This window comes from Watersipora subatra, chromosome 11, assembly GCF_963576615.1.
Source record: "Watersipora subatra chromosome 11, tzWatSuba1.1, whole genome shotgun sequence".
Classification (NCBI taxonomy): Eukaryota; Metazoa; Bryozoa; class Gymnolaemata; order Cheilostomatida; family Watersiporidae; genus Watersipora; species Watersipora subatra.
In genome coordinates, this window is record NC_088718.1 from 16,565,480 (window position 1) to 16,586,288 (window position 20,809).

The following is a 20,809-nucleotide window of genomic DNA, read 5'->3' on the forward strand; positions in this document are numbered from 1 at the left end:
TGTATATATAGTATATAAATATATGTATATATAGTATATAAATATATGTATATATAGTATATAAATATATGTATATATAATATATAAATATATGTATATATAGTATATAAATATATGTATATATAGTATATAAATGTATGTATATATAGTATAAAAATATATGTATATATAGTATATAAACATATGAATATATAATATATAAATAAAGGTATATATAGTATATAAATGTATGTATATACAGTATATAAATATGTGTATATATGGTATATAAATATATGTGTATATAGTAAATAAATATATGTATATATAGTATATAAATATATGTATATATAGTATATAAACATATGTATATATAGAATATAAATATTTTTATATATAGTCTATAAATGTAAGTTTATATAGCATATAAATACATGTGTATATATAGTATATAAATATATGTATACAATTATATATACATATACTATATCTATATAATTATGGAATATCTATTATAATTAAAAATATAATATCTATTTAATAATATACATATAGTATATAACTAAACAGAAATTTAAAAGTTAGAATGGTGATGTTGATTAAATATAGATTTTCTGGTCAAAAACATTTTTCATTACCCGCGCAATGCTGAGCATTCAGTTGGTAGTATGTAAGAAAGCTTTTAAAGTTGAACTTTCAAAGTAAAGTAAAAAGATTTATTTATCTTTGCCGAAAAAAAAAGATAGATCCATCATAAATATGTTAACAGTTTTGGCAACTTTATTTAAAACAAATTAATTTGGTACAAGATTTAGTAGTGGAAGAAAGCGCTGTTCTTTGCGTATCGTAACAGGAAATGAAATAAGCTGAGTAATGTAGTCTTAGGTTGGTCAATCGACAGGCTATCTCTTTCAATACTGGAGTTGCTCCAACATTCATATTAGAATTTAACAATCATGCATTTAAATACTCAACTTAAATCTTTACATTATATGGAAATTCTTACATAATATGAAGCAAAAACTTTACATTATTTAAGCTAATTGGATTTTACGCAGGTTTGCGCTATTTTAATTCGTATTTTAATAATTAATAATTACTTGAATAAGTTAAAATTTGGGTCTTTAAATAGTTTCATATAGTGTTATGTATATATTTAAGAGTTCAGGTAGTTTCATACAGTGTTATGTATATATTTAAGAGTTCAGTTAGTTTCATACAGTGTTATGTATATATTTAAGAGTTCAGGTAGTTTCATACAGTGTTATGCATATATTTAAGAGTTCAGGTAGTTTCATATAGTGTTATGTATATATTTAAGAGTTCAGGTAGTTTCATACAGTGTTATGCATATATTTAAAAGTTCAGGTAGTTTCATATAGTGTTATGTATATACTGTATTTAAGAGTTAAGGTAGTTTCATATAGTGTTATGTATATATTTAAGAGTTCAGGTAGTTCCATATAGTGTTATGTATATACTGTATTTAAGAGTTCAGGTAGTTTCATATAGTGTTATGTATATATTTAAGAGTTCAGGTAGTTTCATACAGTGTTATGTATATATTTAAGAGTTCAGGTAGTTTCATACAGTGTTATGCATATATTTAAGAGTTCAGGTAGTTTCATACAGTGTTATGTATATATTTAAGAGTTCAGGTAGTTTCATATAGTGTTATGTATATATTTAAGAGTTCAGGTAGTTTCATATAGTGTTATGTATATATTTAAGAGTTCAGGTAGTTTCATATAGTGTTATGTATATATTTAAGAGTTCAGGTAATTTTTGTACATATTGAGACCAGTAAAGCAAAACATTTACGAGAATATTGAATTGATATTGATTATTGAACTGCAGCATACAAAACGGGTTCAAAAGTAATTAAACAGAAGTTTAATTAATTAAACAGAAGTGTAATTAAACAGAAGTGCTGCGTATACGGCGCTAGATGAATCCAGAGTATTACCAAGGAGGTGGCTATAACGTATAATTCTTTATCTGTATTGAGTAAATGCGATATTTTATATAATTCCTAAGTTAATCATTTAATATGCACATTATGTATTATTACGTACTTAAAGATGAACTTAGACAAAATCTTAGTTGATTTTATCAGATATATTTTATATATATCTTAGTTGATTTTATTTGATATACACATTATGTATGTATTAAAATACATAATGTGTATATTTATATATATTGTGTGTATTTAATTATTAATTGAATAATTTAATTATTCAATACACACATGTGTGTTTATATTAAATAATTATTTGATATACGTACTATGTATGTTATATTAAATAACTTAATTGTTTAATATACACATTATACATAATTATACAATTAATTAAATAATTATTTAAACAATGATTTTTAACAATTGTTGTATGATATTTTTCTATCATTTGAAATTGTTGTTGATGTTGGAGGTGATCTGGCTGCCAGGGTGTTTCAATATTAAAATCAACAAAACTTCATCGCGAGTACAAAGCTCAGAAGAAATATATGTGCAAAATGAAGTCACTAGTCGTTATGGTTGCGACAGTTGATATTGGCTATTGCATTCAATTGCAGCCTTACGCGTTTCTATTCAGTCAGTTTCTCTGCAGCAATAGACATCATAATCGCACATTCGCTTGATCTCGGCGCGTTTTAACCCTGATCAAGTTTTATCCAATTTAATCTTGAATCATCCTGGCAGTCGGGCAACCTCAAATACCAAAAACAATTTCAATTGATAAAAATACAGCTACTTTCTGATAAAATCAACTAAGATTTTGTCTAAGTTCATCTTTAAAGTTTATTGGCTGGGTCTAACTTTGGGCCACATTTCCATTTGTTGCTAAATCACTAGTATGCTTGCCGCTGAAGAGCTTTGAACCCACTTCATTACTTTTTAATATTTATAGTAAGATTAAAAGTAATGTATACATACTTTAACATAGTAATATAAACATAGTAATATTAACATAGTAATATAAACTTAGGAACATAAAGTTAGTAACATAAACTTAGTAATATAAACTTAGTAATATAAACTTGGCAATATAAACTTGGTAATATAAACCTAGTAATATAAACTTAATAATATAAACTTAGTAATATAAAATTAGTAACATAAACTTAGTAATATAAACTTAATAATATAAACTTAGTAATATAAACTTAATAATATAAACTTAGTAATAGAAACTTAGTAATATAAACTTAGTAATATAAACTTGGTAATATAAACTTGGTAATATAAACTTAATAATACAAACTTAGTAACATAAACTTAGCAATATAAACTTAGTAATATAAACTTGGTAATATAAACTTGGTAATATAAACTTAATAATATAAACTTAGTAATATAAACTTAATAATATAAACTTAGTAACATAAACTTAGTAACATAAACTTAGTAATATAAACTTGGTAATATAAACTTAGTAATATAAACTTAGTAATATAAACTTGGCAATATAAACTTGGTAATATAAACCTAGTAATATAAACTTAATAATATAAACTTAGTAATATAAAATTAGTAACATAAACTTAGTAATATAAACTTAATAATATAAACTTAGTAATATAAACTTAATAATATAAACTTAATAATATAAACTTAGTAATAGAAACTTAGTAATATAAACTTAGTAATATAAACTTAGTAATATAAACTTAGTAATATAAACTTAATAATACAAACTTAGTAACATAAACTTAGCAATATAAACTTAGTAATATAAACTTGGTAATATAAACTTGGTAATATAAACTTAATAATATAAACTTAGTAATATAAACTTAATAATATAAACTTAGTAACATAAACTTAGTAACATAAACTTAGTAACATAAACTTGGTAATATAAACTTAGTAATATAAACTTAGTAATATAAACTTAGTAATATAAACTTAGTAATATAAACTTGGTAATATAAACTTAGTAATATAAACTTGGTAATATAAACTTAGTAATATAAACTTAGTAATATAAACTTAGTAATATAAACTTAGTAATATAAACTTAGTAATATAAACTTAGTAATATAAACTTAGTAATATAAACTTAGTAATATAAACTTAGTAATATAAACTTAGTAATATAAACTTAGTAATATAAACTTAATAATATAAACTTAGCAATATAAACTTAATAATATAAACTTAGTAATATAAACGTAGTAATATGAACTTAGTAATATAAACTTAGTAATATAAACGTAGTAATATAAACTTGATAATATAAACTTAGTAATATAAACTTAGTAATATAAACTTAATAATACAAACTTAGTAACATTAACTTAGCAATATAAACTTAGTAATATAAACTTGGTAATATAAACTTAATAATATAAACTTAGTAATATAAACTTAATAATATAAACTTAGTAACATAAACTTAGCAATATAAACTTAGTAATATAAACTTGGTAATATAAACTTAGTAATATAAACTTAGTAATATAAACTTAGTAATATAAACTTAGTAATATAAACTTAGTAATATAAACTTGGTAATATAAACTTAGTAATATAAACTTGGTAATATAAACTTAGTAATATAAACTTGGTAATATAAACTTAGTAATATAAACTTAGTAATATAAACTTAGTAATATAAACTTAGTAATATAAACTTAATAATACAAACTTAATAACATAAACTTAGCAATATAAACTTAGTAATATAAACTTGGTAATATAAACTTAATAATATAAACTTAGTAATATAAACTTAATAATATAAACTTAGTAACATAAACTTAGCAATATAAACTTAATAATATAAACTTAGTAGTATAAACTTAATAATATAAACTTAGTAACATAAACTTAGCAATATAAACTTAGTAATATAAACTTGGTAATATAAACTTAATAATATAAACTTAGTAATATAAACTTAGTAATATAAACTTAGTAATATAAACTTAGTAATATAAACTTAATAATACAAACTTAGTAACATTAACTTAGCAATATAAACTTAGTAATATAAACTTGGTAATATAAACTTAATAATATAAACTTAGCAATATAAACTTAATAATATAAACTTAGTAACATAAACTTAGCAATATAAACTTAGTAATATAAACTTAGTAATATAAACTTAGTAATATAAACTTAGCAATATAAACTTGGTAATATAAACTTAGTAATATAAACTTGGTAATATAAACTTAGTAATATAAACTTAGTAATATAAACTTAGTAATATAAACTTAGTAATATAAACTTAGTAATATAAACTTGGTAATATAAACTTAGTAATATAAACTTAGTAATATAAACTTAGTAATATAAACTTAGTAATATAAACTTAGTAATATAAACTTGGTAATATAAACTTAGTAATATAAACTTGGTAATATAAACTTAGTAATATAAACTTAGTAATATAAACTTAGTAATATAAACTTAGTAATATAAACTTGATAATATAAACTTAGTAATATAGACAGTAATATAAAAGTAATATAAACATAGTAATAGAAACTTAGTAATATAAACTTAGTAATATAAACTTAGTAATATATACTTAGTAATATAAACTTAGTAATATAAACTTAGTAATATAAATAGAATCTTACATTGAAGTTTTCAGCAAATCGTCATTATCTAATGAGTGAATACAATAAATAAGTGAATACAATAAAAAGATGAAACAAAAAAAGGTACTTCATAGATTTTAGCTTGGCAGTTTATTAACAGAATTAATATGAAAAAACATAAAATAGATATGTTCTGTTACTGCAAGCTTGTGGAACACTGAGTGGAGTTTGCCTACTACTAATGACATTTCATTATTATTTTTTATTCAGAGTACGCAACTTGTGATTAAACATTCTGCCGTGCAAAAAAATATTTTATAAAACCTTTTTCCCAGCATGGCATAGTCAAAGGTTATTGACAAGCTAGCAAGCTCCAACTGCTTCATACAACAACAGCATGTCTAATTAGCTGTTGTGACAAAAGTAGCGAAAGTGAAACAACATCAATTACATCATTAATTTTATTGTGAGGTGTACAATAGCTTACGGATCTACTAAGAGTTATATTGTGTTATATTCTGATTCTGTAAAGATTTAAACTCGATAGGTTATCAATTATGTCGACAGCCAACAATTTTGTCAATGAGCAAAAAGGATCATATTACATCTAGAAGCCGATTATTCACTCAAATATAGCCGATTAAAAATAGCATAATATTATAGTTATATACAACTTTCTATCAAAAAGAGAAAAATTAGCAGTTATAGATTTTGACGCAAAAGTCAAATTGAACTCTTTGTCAAATTCTTAAATATAGCGCTGCTGCTACCTAGGGGAGACCGGGGTAGGTTGATCATTGGGGCGGGTTAATCATCAGATTTCTTGAAGCAGCTATTATGTTTATCTGATGAGTTATCCTTTTAATATGTTAAAATTCTTTAAGGAAAAGGTGAATGTCAACTCAGCAGATGAAGATATGAGGTAAAAAAATTAAAACATCTTTTCTATTTTTTCATTTTTTTATCTCCTATTTGATGATGACTGGGCATCAAATACTGGACACAATATTCATTGTTGAACTTTCATATGCTACAATTTATTTTAACAAGATACGTTTTTTAACATGCCAAAATAGTGCATACCTGATTTCAATGCAGATTTTGTAATTTATAAAAATTCTACAATTGGCACAGCGGGGCAAGTTGATCATTTGCATTTTGGGGCAGGTTGAGCAGTGATCAACCTGCCCGCCCAGTGGTATTTTATTTTTCATGAACAATTACAATTGTCTCATCGGGCAGCCCATAATAGACTGACATGGTTATAAAGTTAACTGCTCTACTAGCCATGTATATTTGCATTCAAGAGATAATTGTATCAAGACAATCTAACTACCAGATAGGGTTCCTAAGATAAAAGCCATGAATTGAGCAAATAATTTTCTGTTTTCAGTAACGCTGAAGGCCATATTATTTGAAATAGGATAAACTAATTGTTGTTATAAGACTTGTTTGTAATTTTATAGTTCATAGTTGGTGGTCTAGCATTTAAGAGCAGCCTTCTCCCTTAATTACTGATGTTCAGTTTTAGACCCATTTTTTCGCACAGCTGTTTGCTAGTGTCGCTTGTACTTTTGTTTGCCAATTATATGTTAGTGAATCTTCACATGTTATAGTGATACTCATTCACTTTATTTCTTTCTCTTCTCTACCTGTGTGGTCACAATCAAACTTGCTTAGCTACAAAATCGTTCTCAAATTCTATCAATAATTATGTACTCTATTATGTACTAAGTCATTATGTTAATCCCCTTGATTCACGATAACCGCTCATCTCATGTTAGATTAAGTCGATCTCAAAGGCTAAAGAGAATGGGATAGTAATGCTCACAATACCACCCCATACAGTCCATTTCGATATATGGACCGTTCAAAGCATGCAATTACGCAATTGCCATGGCTAAACCAGACGGATCTTCAATGTTAGTGAGTTCATAAAGGATGCCGCCAAAAACGCCATGACTCCTCAAAATATTCTGTCAGTGTTTCAAGCCACAGGAATATACCCTTTAAATTTTGGCATCTAAGAGTCTGATTTCATAGCTGCAGAAATCACAGACAGACCTGAGCTGGAGAATGCTATAGAACATTAGGTAGACGTTACAGATACACCTGTAGCCACAACATTTAATTTTGTAACACCAACAGAATTCACTTCACCAGTCCAGGCTACTCCTCTTAGGGGATGGAGAAATTAACCGGTGAAGACCAGAATGATAAATATGTTTCTCCCTCAGATCAATTTCCAGTGCTCAAAGCTGGCCTCCTTAAAACAGGTTAGCAAAAGAGAGGTTGAATGCTCTTACTGACTGACACCATGACGAAGCCACATCTAAAGGCCGAGACAATCCAAAGGTTTCGACATGCCAGTTGCCCAGCTGGGTAAAAGAAAAGAAAGAGAAGCAAGAAACCAAAAGCTCTTGAGTCATCACATAAAAAACCAAAAATAGAGTTTCCTAACCTATCAGATGAGGAAGAGCCTGACGTTATCCCAAATTTCAGCATAAGAGTTGGTGACCATGTGTTGGTCAAGGTATACGGTAAGACACAAAACCGATATAAAAAGTATGTATTGGTGTTGGCTATGACGGAAAGTAGTAGAGATCTGTTCGCAACTTTCCTGAAAAAAGTAACCTCCCAGCCAATAATCTACAAATGAAGAAGAGCATTCTGCTGGTGGCTCTGAAGTTATGAGTTATTCCCTCACAACCAACTGTAGGTCATTGTCTTGTAAAATTCCCTGAGGATGTTGATGCCGACTAAACTATTCTTAAATGACAGTCATTGTTTTGTTACACATAGTTATTGCACAAACATGCAGAACTCTTAGTTTATCTGCCTACTAACTTGTGAAGAGCGAATACTGATTCGTTAACAAACGTTACACGTTTTCAACTCTGTTGCACCTCAATGTTTTATGTTCACTGTTACCAAAAATTACATAGATGTTACATAAGTGTTTTTGTTAGTTGGAAATTCTACTTGTTACATGGAAGGAAAAGTAAATAGTTCTGCTAAGTCCTCAGTTTTCTGAAAACCACAGGGAAGATAATTCTTAGCGACTTTTTAATTTCATTACTTAACATTCGGGTTTTTTTTACTAAGTGTGTAGCCCTTGCTTATTAGGCTACTAACTTTTTTTTTTATTTTGATATTGTGTATTCACACGAAAATGGGCAGTTATATGACTAGATTCATTAAAATGCACCAAAAACATAAATTTGGTTGTGAGTGCTTCAAAAATAGCTCCAATTCAAGTTTTGCTCAACCTGCCCCATGTATGATCAGCCTGTCCCACACCACTGCTCAACCCACCACATGTGTGATCAACCTGCCCCGTTTTTTTGGGCTACTTTTTCCATCATGGTTTGGTTTCAATTGATCCTTAACATTAAAGATGTGGTTGCGTCAAAAATGTCGATTTAATGAAATTAAGACCCATAAAAGGCTAAAACATCAGCTACAATTTGATGCCATTTTTGTCTTTGTAGACCAACCCTGTCTAGAGATATATGGGTTTGAATGATGCCCTTTTTTAAAAAACTCCCGTTCCAGCAGGTGCTTCTTTTGTGACGTCACTAGTGATACATCTGAAAACAAACAGCGATCGATAAACATAAGGTCGCTTCGTTAGCCAATCATCAGCGCAAAATTTTTATATAGGTCGTAATAAATTTTATCATTCGTAAAACGCTTTGTCTGTGATCTCAAATTTAGGGAATTTACTCTATTATTGAATCGCATGGACATCGATATTTACTGAATTAATTAACATCGTTACTTTAATTAATTACTCGATCGACGTTTTATTGGCGAACAACACAATTGTAAAAATTTCTGTAAAGTTACTGCGAAGGTGACTCCAAGTTTTCTTGGCATCAGGTAGTTAAAGTTCTACGGAGGAAGCTCGGAGAATGGAAGTAAATTTATCTTTTACTTTGAGTCTCCTATAGAGTTTCCTGTTGAGTTTACATTCAGATTATATTTCCCTGTTTGAGACTAAAATGTAATTTCCTGCGCGTGCGAGATACGTATGTACAGTAAGTTCTTGACGGCTTCTTTTTAATCTTTAGCATCTAGCTATACAATGGCTTAGATTGATGAATATACTAAAGGTAATATTTTAGTACTCATTAATACATGTACTAATTAATAAAATGGTAACTTTTTGCTATCACTAATCATCGCTTTATTTTTTTTTATCGGTTCACCTAGTTACATTTGCTTTAAATTTTCTGTGGCAGTTTTAGCTAGTAAATTAGATTCATGATTTGACTTTAGATGTTCACTTCTCACTTGTAGAAAGTGAAAAAAATCGATTGATCAATGCAAATCTTTAATTTCCCGAACCAAAGCTTCGAATCGTTGGCTTGGCGTACTTGTGCCGTTGTTAAACATTTATTTTTAAAATTACACTCGCAATCTAACTCCCAATTTGAAAGCTTTCAGTAAATACGCGTTAGAATGACATATCTATGAATGGCATACATTTATTGCATTTGTTTTACTGATTACAGGATGTTTATGTGGTCCCAACCGCCGAAGCAGCTATTTCAGTGTGGAAACTGCCATAAATGGGAAAGAGCAACTTGAATGTGTGCTGCATAAACCATGATGCTTTGTTTGAGTTTGCTGCAGTAGATGAATTTGTTTTATTGTATCAGCTAAAACTATCTGAGTGGCCACGACTTGATGAATATAGTCAAACATGGATAACTCGAACTTCACGGGTCCGAGCGAAATTGTTCGAATTATCAGAGCGTTCAACTTATCAGAGCACTTCCACAAGTCCATGTATTTACTTATTTATTAGTAGATACATGTACATATACAAACTATAATATAAATCAAAAGCACAAATGGCTTGTTTCAAATTAAATGCTTCTAATGTAAAGTTTGAAACGTTTTTATCAAAAAGTATAGAGATTTTTCTATCACTTGAGATTGGTTTGTTGTTTGAGGTGATGTTATTGCCAGGACGTTTTTTAGATTGACATTGGCAAAACTTGATCGTTGTTGAAATGCTCAAAAGAAAAGACATTTTTTTCTTTTGGGGGTTTACCCACGATCAATTTTGCCGATTTTTCTTGAAGTTTATGCAAAGATTACCTTACTTTACCTGGGATTCGTTAAGAGCAACACTCCGAGGCAGTTCAATTAGAAGTTTTACGAGGTTTTACGGTACATTCTATATCACTCACACTTTTTTAATAGATACTTATTGAATGTACACATGTATTCTGTGTTTAGGTCAAACGATGAATAGTTTTTTGTAGCTAAAACAACGTATACGTTTAATTACAACAATTTTAAGACATTTTAAACATTCAACATTCCGACGTTGATTCAACACGGAATCAACATCGGAAAACTATTCATCCTGGGCTAGCCGGGTCACGCACTCAAGGATTTTTGCCACGCACATACCAAACAAAAACAACATGCGATTTTTGTTTTGTATGTGCGTGGCGAAAATCCTTGCGCGCGTGACCCGGCTAGCCCGTGCTATTCATCATATAGCAGTATAAATCAAATTTCACCAAACCTTTAGAAAAGTTGTTGACAAAAATATTCTGCCGGTGGTGGTAATAATGACGCTTATGAATTACGAAAAGTTGAGGTTTACCTCTATGGCTTTGAATAAAGTGATTTTCTAAAGCGATAACAACCGTTTCGGTAGCCGTTGGGCAAAAAACAGTTCGAATTAACAGTGTTGAGTTCGAGTTATCTACAGCAATTTATCATTATGTGGGAACGGACCAAAGAAACCGTTCGAATTAACCATGTGTTCGAGCTATCAGTGGACGAGTTATCCATGTTTGACTGTATTTTTAATAAAAGCTTTATGCCGAGATGAAAATTTTTTTGCTTGTAAAAATTATATAAAATAATATTGTTGAAGATAACGCAAAACATGATTTGTAGAATATTGTAGTGAATTGGATACGGTATATGGATGTCTGGAGAATGTGAGTTCAAATCCAGTTTGGAACAGATTCCTCATCCTTAAAACTCTATCACTATGTATATTCTTTTCAAAGACGCAGCTTGCTTATTTTACTTACGGTAGTAAGAAATTAGTTTTTGGTGTGGGCAACGATATACAGCCCCAGGATAGACGACAGGCATAATGGGGGCGGGACTTTTGGAAGGCTGTATATCGTTAATGTGGGTAGCGACGGAACTGTGCCGATACAAAGACCTAATTCTACATAGTTTGCTTGACAGAATTAACGTAGACCGGTAGAATTGGTAGTCGGTACTCAAATGTTTACACAGCATTTGGAGAAAGTGAGTAGAACAAATTTTCAATTTCGTTATTTGAGGCCTTTGAAACATTCATAATAACGTATCTGTAGCTGGATTAAAACTTTTATTCTATCCAACATGAGCAAATACAAAATAAAATATATGCCAATAGAGCCGCATAGGACTAGACTTTTATCACAAATAGCCAATGTTATGGCGCCTTACAGTGCCTCGCGTTGCGTGTTCGCAACTTGAGTTGTACAACTTGAGTTGCCGAGTTGTACAACTCGGCCTGGGTTTTTTATGAACTCGAGTTGTGTTACACAAAACCAACACGGGTTTGTATAAACAGCAAAGTGAGTAATTGGGATGTATCGTTTACAGAACATTTATAGAAATTTAATAATAATAATTTAAATATATATACATATTTAAACTATATATATTGGCGAGATTTGCGCATATTCATTTCTATAAATATAAAAAGACAAAAACAATTGTAGAATGTAAAAAGCAAACTAAAAAACAATCTATGTGGGAGCCAGGCCACTTCTTTTTCAAATGGAAAAAGAGTGATCTCTCTAGAACCTGACAATAAACTGAATGAACACCGAAATGAACATAGAAATTATTTCAACGGCATTGAATGATGCACCAAAAAGTACTTCGCGTTCCATGTTCTCAAGCCGAGTTGTTGAACTCGAGTTGCTGTTGAAAGAACTCGGCTTGGGTTTTGATGAACTCGAGTTGTGCAACTCGAGTTGTACAACTAGAGTTGTACAACTTGAGTTTCAAACTAGAGTTGTGTAAATATAACTCGAGTTGTACAACTCGAGTTGCAAACTCAGCACAATATAATTCGCCATTAGCTCTAGTTTTACAGTACATACATAGTTTAATTTCTATTAGCTAATGGGTGCCTATTGATGTACCATTGTTAATATAATCAGATCTACGGTTATGTTACCGTAATACAAATATATTGCACCTTACTTTTACAAAGTCGCGTTGCGTGTTCACAACTCGAGTTATACAACTCGAGTTGTGAACACGCAACACGAGGCATTGTTAGGCGCCATACGATGTGAATACGAGATATATTGACAGATATATCACGTGTGACATCATTTTGGGGGCATGTTTTTGTGGCTTGAGCGTTTTTACCGCGATCAGATTTTTTAGATTTTTATCTTCAAATATCTTGGCAATGAGATCGCCTAACACAACAAACAACATATCAATTGATAAAGAAAAAAGATGCTTTCTTTTAAGATCAACTCAAATTTGACGCAACCACATCTTTAAGGACTTCAGTGGTGGGTAGTCACATAAACACTCTACAGTGCACCCTCAAGATACGATTACCCTGATATACGATTTTTTCACCTTACGAAGTCAAACATTGTGATATCTTCACCTCGCTATACGAATTTTATTTCACCATATGAATTTGAGAAAAGTTTCGCCCGAGTTAAAATTTGGCCGTCGGTGTGCTCAAAACATACGTCGAAATAAAAAAGACACTAAAATATAGTTTGCCGAAAGCATTCTTAGAACGTTTAGAAGAGACACGATGATCAACTTCTCTCATGTCCGCGTGGAAAATTTCGTGTAAAATACACAAGCGAGAAAGCAAATATTCATTTGTAGCGTTATTATAGCTTTTACTATAAACTTAAGTCAGCATACGTATATAACTACAACTATCTACATTTAATTTGTTATCTATGGAATCTGAGACCGATACAAACGTTACAAAACGAAGGAAAAATGATTTCTATGTCAACAAAGTTGGATGTCGTAAATAAGAAGGGACCCGTATTATTAACATTGTCAAGGAATATGATCGCAACCAATCAGCATTTGCAATTATTATTAAAACAAGAACTCCATTAAGCAAGCACAAGAAAGAGCTTCCGACTGAAGATTTGAATGAGCTAGGTCATGCACGCGATCAGCATTCAAAAGGAGCAACCATTTAGTAGAGGCGAGGATGTGGAAGATACAGAAAATCCCACATTCGCAGAAATATTTCAAGTGTTTAATTTACTGATATGGACTGGTACATTAAAACAATGCATGTATAATATATATTATTTATCTCTTGCGTGGCATGTTTTTCCTTATTTTATTCATTTTGTTTCCTTTTGATATTATGTTATATTTTCTTGTTTAACCATGTCTTTGCATGTGGGCTTGTTATCTTCTACGTGAATATAATTCATCGTATGTATGTAACTCATATAACTAGCTACTCAAGTTAGTTGACGCATCCACATTACTTTTTGAAACTTGCTAAAGCCCTGTCTCCCCCATAGGGTATAAATGCGTACAAACTTTGTATGTATGGTTACATTGATTCTTGTGCACATTTCATACAAGACAAACTACTGTACCACATTCTCTGGATCCTTTTACAAGCGCTAGCTAGCAATTTTCTGCATTGCACCATCAATTTTTTCGTAGAAAAATTGGACAGGAATGGACAACTTCTTTTAGCCTGCTAAAAAATTCCAATTCTTTACGTTTTAAATTTATTTTAAAGTGTACAGCACCATAATTAGCATTGATACATTTTTGCCTCCTCTCTGCTTTACCCGCTACATGTACCAGCTAAAGCCACGTTACTCCAAAGCAGACCTGCCAACCCAAGAGTGGGGCAATGCGTGAGATTTGGCTTTGGGGCAATTGATGTATCAATGAAAGTATATATAAAATTGTGGAAATTGGGGCAAAAATCTCATGCATTTCTCACGCATTTTCATTTTTTCTTTGGGGTGATTGTGTGAGTCTCACGCCCAATGCGTGAGAGTTGGCAGGTATGCTCCAAAGGTATGTACGTCCAGCATAGAAAACATAATTTTATTTTTCTTTTCGGTAGCCATTAAATGGTCAAGTGTGCGAGAGGCTGCTTTCTATAACTGCATCGCTCGGCCTTATTGAATTAGGTTGAAAAAGGTTTCAACCAGATAGGCTAAAGTTTATAGTGAAAGTGAAGATCGGAACTGCTGAAGGATAAAATTTCGTGATAAAAAGTTGAAATTCAGTAAAATAGTTCAAAATACATACTAAAACTTAGTTTGGAGTGTAGGCATAGCAAGCTAAACTTGAAGTGAATTCAAAGATTATGTTATGCATACCTTTTGAAGGCAAGAACTCCTTACCGTACGTACTACATTTGGTACACACATAATTTTGCGTTTTATTGCAGATCATAACCATTAAAATACACTAAATATAATACAGTTACTGTAGGTAACTATAATTACTAAAGTTAACATACTATTTTGTTGCTAATTGTCAATATGTACACATTTTTATAAAAAAAATTGACGATTTTCACCAGGGGGTGTTTGCATTGTACAATTACAATGGTCTCTATACCCCGATATACGAATTTTTCACCATACGATGCCAACCCTGGAACGAATTAACATCGTATCTCGAGGGTGCACTGTATATGCGTCTTTTCCACAATTTTGAAGTCATTTGATCCATTGGATGAGAACTTATGAGACTTTGTCAAAACAGCGCTCAACCTACCCCTATCTCACCTACATTCACCTCAAACCCTAAACCAAGCATACGAAGCAAAGTTACCACTAATTTGAGATATTCATATATATATAGTTTGTTTGTATATAAGATCTATTGAAGTTAGCATAATACAAAATTTCATCAACCTTACTAATACTACAAAGAAAAAAATTTATAGAACTTAAATGAGTATATGATATGATTAGTGGATTGGGTATCTTACAACTTACAAAGCAACTAACTAATGGATGGAGTAGAAGATATTAAACACTGTGTATACATGAGACATAACAAACTAAACATGTGATTTGGCAAGTGGACTGAAATTTAAATTAATTGTACCATTGGATAGATATTGCTAATGAGCGATCAATAATGTATATCGCTAATTTCCCCATCTTAACAAAACTTAAAAATCTTTTTACAAGAAAATTGTTTATAACACTGAAAAATAAACAATAAAATGTGATAGATGTTACCAATGATATACAGCCCCCAGGGGGGCTGTATATCATTGATGTTACTTAACAATACTCGAATAATTGTACGAAGTGGTATATATATATATATATATATATATATATAATTTATTCATGTAAAACCTTAGATATAAACAACTTCATTACTATTAGTTTCATGTCTGTTACACACTACATTGGAATATATACATATATATATACATATATATATATATATATATATATATATATATATATATATATATATATATATATATATATATAAATCGCAATCATGAGTTATCTTTGCGTTTCAAGCTATTTGCTAAAACTATTAGGTAGGGAAACAGTCCCAACATCGACAAGTCCGAACCTAGACAAGTCCCAATCTCGACCGAGGTTGGTCCGAATCTAGACAAAGGTTGGTCCGAACATCGACAAAGGCTGATGCAGTTTTACAATAATTTAATCTTCAACAAATAAAATAAATGTTTTTTGCAGTTCTATCCTCACTTCAAAAAATAAAAATCAAAGCTACTCACTGAAGTTTATCAAGTGAGTAGCTTAATAAACTTAGTTAAATAAATTTTAATAAACAGTTATTACTAAGTGTACCTAATAAACCTATTAGGTACACTACCTGACACTTATACAAAACTTGCCTAAAAGCCTTGCACTGAATACAGAAAAAAATGTGACTGTATAATCTTGATTTCTTAAAAAAATTATAATAATCGCAGCGTGAGTTTAACACCAGTCAGAGCGAAAGCGGAGAGATAGCCTTTCAAATCTTTAATATTGAGTTTACAGTTTTTCGGAGACTAGGTAGCCCGCAGCTCCAAAAAATAATGATCATTCTAAGGAGCTATGTCACGAACAAAGAACTTCTCCTTGGCTTTCGATCAGATCTAAAAAAGATAACGACTTGTGAGTTTCTAGCCCGCAGTTCCTAACTCGGTTTGAAAACTGTGTAGCTGTGTTGGCGATTATACGTAATCAGTAGTACCTCGGACGTAAGAAGAGAGTTTTGTATAGCTTTTAAAGGGTGCCAGAGATTACGCCTACAAGTGATTTTGCCTACAGGAGATTACGCCTACAAGTGATTTTGCCTACAGGAGATTACGTCTACAAGTGATTTTGCCTACAGGAGATTACGTCTACAAGCTTATAGACTATGCCTACGATCTAGGATATTGCCCCTACTTTAATTCTGTGAATTGTGATGCAGAAAATTACGAATGGCACGATGAATGCATGTTATGAACGGGTGTTGATGTATTTTATTGTGTTAATTATTTTTTTATATCAAATCCTTTAATCATCTATATATCAAATCCTTGCAAATATATAAATTTAATTCGAGTTGATTATTGGGAACCATGGTGATTTAACAGTCGTTTATTTGCAACAAACCGTGTTATTGAAGTTAAAACCACATTTTTATTGAATTATTAAGCAAAAAACAAGCGTATGTATTTTTGAAGTTGTTACTCTTATACATACAGACACATGTCAATAACTGAGTATTTCTATGTTATCAGCAGCCCATCACTAAAAGTGATCAATGGTTGTTGGTCAATATATCATTTCATAACTTTGGAGTTGTTTTTTATCTCCTATTGCATACCATTATGTTTCACTTTTACATGGAGCCTCCCTCACAGCCGGTTGAGATCACCCTTGGGTACATATGCATATATACAGAGTAAATTACAAATACAAGTTATATGATTTACAATAGTGTCATCCATCATAAATGAGCAAAAGAAGGCTCTCATAAAAATTTGATTTTTCTGCATATAACCTGTTATTTCACTTTGATACAAAAAATTATTTACTACACAATATTGTTTTAGCAAGAAAAAATATGACATATAAAGGAGCCAACTCTAAATTAACAAAAAGACCACAAAACAATTAAGCACGTTTGATAAAATTATGCTAAAGTGGCCATAGCTTCAACCACATTGTAATGCTGTAATAAATACCTTTGAAATGAAGTAAAAACCCATTTCTCAATCTCCTTGCATGGCTACTATAACTGCTCCTTCTCTTTAGCTTTGCTATATAATAAGCATACATTAAAAGACTATTTCGAAGTGAATATCATTTAGACTTACACAAAATTACTCACTTTTGTATAATTTGGAGGAATTGGGCTACTTTTGTACACACAACAGTTCATATGCTAAGTACACATTCTTGCAGTATTTTTACTTGCTGAAGTTTTCCTATTTCATCAATTGAATCAATAGATAGATTATAAGTTTAGGATTTATTCTGCAAAAAAATACAAACATCCAGTTACAGATTTATTTGCTCCATTTTCTCATCCATCACATATAAGCACCATCATGTCAGTGATACATCTTAAAATGGTAGTATCTGTACTTGTACTAGTATTTGTTCAATAACGTATGTATCGTCATATCACCCTATCTTCTGACTGTCATCATTCTTTCTCAATCGACTTTCAATGTTCTACAAAGTAGAGTAGAAGATCATGAAAAAGCAATATGTTTTTTGAGAATATTAGAAAGTATGATAATGCAATTTACTTTCTCTAGCTCGATACATCAGAAACCCAACACTGAGCGGATAAGAAAATTTGCACAGAGAACAAATGCAAGATTTTGCAAGATTTTTGCAAGATACAGAACAAATCAACTTAGGCTAGGTTATAGGTATAATATTCTAAAATGTTCAAACAGTAATATAATGATTAAACTTTTGCTTCATTTTTGTGAGCCAAAAGCCCTGCTAATCATTGTATGAGCTAGTTTAGCCTGTTTAGACTAGCTTTAAGAAAGGAGTCGTGTGTTCAACAACAGCAAAACTCTAACAGACAACTCCCAAACCGCTTGTTGAGAGAGTCTAGAGCTATTTTTGTGCCTGCTACATATTGCATAAAATGATGCTTGGTAGGCTAAGAGACGAGGTATTAAGGGACTCCATGCGAGTGCCAAGAAAGTGGCTGAAGATGAACTGACAACTTAGCTGATAACACAAAGCCTCAACAGCTACACAAGACAAAGCTCCCATGCTGCAACAAGATTTATGCTCTCTTGAATCTTGAGCCAAAATTTGGCACCTGAAATTTAATCCACAAAAGTATTACCATCTCTCTATTGGCAAGTCGTCTTTGCCGATGGATACAAATAACTTTCTCATCTTATATGATCACCATCTTCAAAGTGTGACTTCTAATCCTTATTTTGTGGTAGAGTTGCAGAATGATCTGAAATTTAATCAACATATTTTTAAAATTGAATCCGAGGAAGAGCAATTAATCGGCATGCTTACAATGGTTCTGAAAGATGCAGATCAAAAGACAAGAAAGATAGCTGATACTTCACGAGTTAGACCTGGTCCTGAGTATGGCTGCATGGTTTGGGACCTTTACCTTACAAAGGATATTACTTTACTAAAGTGAACTCAAAACGCTGCACTGAGATTTTTGTATAGACAAAAAAGCAGAGTTAGTTTTCTTCAACTATGAGAAATTAATTATTTTGAAACCTTGAAAGACAGATGAATTAAACTTTGTCATAATGTTTTTAGTAAATTTCTGGGTGATGATATTGACTTATTGATCAGGACGAATATCAATATACCAATATTGACATTGGTCCCATGCGCTACCTGGGACTTGTAATTTAGATGTTGCGTACAAAGCTACATACATGGAAAATGGTAGCGTACAGCCTGCTACACGGTATTGGCGTTTCATAATTTACAGTTTTAGACTAATTGTACTGCTCAGAGGATGAAACTTTTAATGTAATGTTACTTATCACAATTAGCCATCCCAAGACAAACAGTTTTAACTCATGATTCAACCTTTTGATCAATCAACCTTGCTTGCAACACAAAATAATAAAACCACTACATAATTATATGTAATATATATTATGTATATGGTATAATATATACCAAAGATATAATATTACTACTACTATGTATATATTAGCAATGCATGACATTGCTAAAACAATGTTTTACAAAGCAAGCTAAAACAAAGCAATGCGTAAAACATTAAAAGTGACCAGAAGAATGGAACAATTTAGTTATAAAACAACTATTTATTTTTTTGTTATTTATTCGCAAATAATCATATTATTTTGTCTCATTCATTTACCCACACTCGTTTGACTATTAAATTACTATAAGCAAACAGACCAATGCCCAATATATCAAATTATTAATACTAGTTCACCGTTAGTTGCAGACTATTAATTAATTACAAACTATCAATAAATAATAATTCGTAGTACAACGAATGGTACTACCACCCTAAGGTGGTGATGATTTTATCAGACTCAAAGCATCTACCAAAGCTTTGAAATTTTAAGCACACATCTTAGCGTTCTTGTGGCTCCGAACAGCCACCAGTAGTAATAGTAGCAGTGGTAGTAATCGTTAAGAAAGCCAAGAAAGGAAAGGAAATAATAAATTGTTTTTATTTTACACTTCCACGATTTTTGTTCTGATTGATAGTGTTGTATAAATCGATGTACTCACATGTACTGATGTGAAGATGAAGAAGCCTCCGTCTTTCGTTACACTGCCTTATATCCTCCCCTATACTGCCTTACACTAGCTTATCTACTAGCTTTACCCACTAGCTTTATCCTGCTTTATGCACTCACCGTAATTACCAAGACCACCTGTACTGCCTTGAGCTCAGACACCAATATAGCCTGAGCCTAACAAATCCCATAATACAACAGATAGATGACTTTAATCAATAGTATGTTTTTCAATCAATGTTAAGTGAAAACACTATTATTGCATTACTTTTTACCATTTTTCTTACATTTTTTCTTCAACAATCAATGGTATGCACCATCTCCATAACTGTAGACGTAATCTCCAGGAAGTGTAGACGTAACCTCCAGGAAGTGTAGACGTAACCTCCAGGAAGTGTAGACGTAACCTCTAGGAAGTGTAGGCGAAACCTCTTGTAGCCGAATCCTCTTGTAGGCGTAATCTCTGTAACCCCTTTTAAAAGAAACCTTTGACATCAG

General features: G+C 30.8%; 1 long non-coding RNA gene across 1 annotated transcript in view; it reads right to left on the reverse strand.

The window, feature by feature from the left end:
- Positions 1 to 18,040: 18,040 nt before the first annotated feature.
- LOC137408309 (uncharacterized) overlaps positions 18,041 to 20,809 on the reverse strand; it is a 33,526-nt gene continuing 30,757 nt past the window's right edge. Inside the window, exons 2-4 of the long non-coding RNA XR_010980070.1 lie at positions 20,599 to 20,783; positions 18,901 to 19,020; positions 18,041 to 18,263 (exon numbers count right to left, since the gene is read on the reverse strand). This is a non-coding gene — a long non-coding RNA (uncharacterized lncRNA). The remainder of the gene's footprint in view (positions 18,264 to 18,900; positions 19,021 to 20,598; positions 20,784 to 20,809) is intronic.